Source organism: Macaca nemestrina, chromosome 5 (assembly GCF_043159975.1).
Source record: "Macaca nemestrina isolate mMacNem1 chromosome 5, mMacNem.hap1, whole genome shotgun sequence".
NCBI lineage: Eukaryota > Metazoa > Chordata > Mammalia > Primates > Cercopithecidae > Macaca > Macaca nemestrina.
In genome coordinates this window covers 74,948,556-74,950,000 of record NC_092129.1, presented here as the reverse complement: position 1 = coordinate 74,950,000, position 1,445 = coordinate 74,948,556, and positions in this window count along the sequence as shown.

Sequence of the window (1,445 nt, the reverse complement as noted above, 5' to 3'; positions counted from 1 at the left end):
TGTGTTCTACATCCAGAGAGAGCCAATTCCCATGACAACTAACTCCATGCTAAAGGAACGTATGTTTGGGCCAGTTACACATTCTCCCTTTCGATTAGGGAATACATTTTCCCGGCGGTTTTCTAGAAACATGCTTTAATCCAGAAATGTGGTTCCAGAAGTGGGAAATTTGCTCAATGTAGCAAACGTGAGGGCAGACGGAGGCTTAGTGTATCCACCACCAGACACTCAGAGGTCCTATGCAAAGGGCCTGTGGCTGGATCCTGTGTTCTAGAGATAGTGGACACCTGAGAGTGAATTATTTTAAACCATCACTGAATGAGGAGTAAGCACTCAAAACAATGCCACGGGTGAGATGAGAAAAGAAAAGAGATATGCAGGACGGAACTTTCTCTTCGTTTGGGGAGGTGTGAGACACACTAATGGGATGAGACAATTTAAGTGACAATATTACTGGTATAGATAATGAGGGCTATAGCATTTGAGGGATGGTTTAAAAAAATCAGTGATGATACTCAGTTTATGCTCCTAAAACTCAGAGCAGATTATCAAAAGCCTTTCTCATCTGTTTCCCAAGCCCCATTACTAACCTCGTTTCTTGATGCCCTACATCACAGCCTTGCATCCATTCCTCAGTCTGCTCAACACTCCCCAGTCCCCATTCGTCAGCCATGGCTTCACTCATGCTCTTCCTTCTGCCCCCTGAGCCCTCTGGGAAGGTCTCCAGTCTCCTGCCCTCCAGAGTGACGGAACTCATCCCAGTGCCCTCTAGGGCTCTAGGACATGACCTCAGCATGTTTCTTCCTATCAGGACCATGACACTCATTGATGCTGTTTCCATTTGTTGTTAATATAACTCTTACACTTTTCATATATTGAATGCCTGGGATAGCACTGACTGAAACGAAGTATTTTGGTTAAAGTAATTAATAGACATTAGCAAAGAAAATTAAAATGATTGACGTGTTACACTATTAAAAAGATGAAAGGGGTTAAATTCATTGAATGTTTTCATCTGAAGAAGGCAAGCTAATTTACTAATAACGATTTTCTGAACGTTGAGTGGGAAAACCTGGACTGGCCTTGAGTCTCTTACAAAACCAGCAAACTCTTCACAAGTAGTGTTACTCTCAGAGCACAAGATAGGTTTGTAGGAGATGTGTCAATATAGAGTGTATTACTCAGGGCTCTCTGGAGCGACAGGACTAATAGGATAGATGTATATATGAAGGGCAGTTTATTAAGGAGAATGGACTCACACAGTCACAAGGTGAAGTCCCACAATAGGCCATCTGCAAGCTGAGGAGCAAGGAAACCAGTCAGAGTCCCCAAACCTCAAAAGTAGGGAAGCCGACAGTGCAGTCTGTGGCTGAAAGCCCGAGGGTCCCTAGCAAACCACTGGGGTAGGTCCATGAGTCCAAAAGCTGAAGAACTTGGAGTCAGAT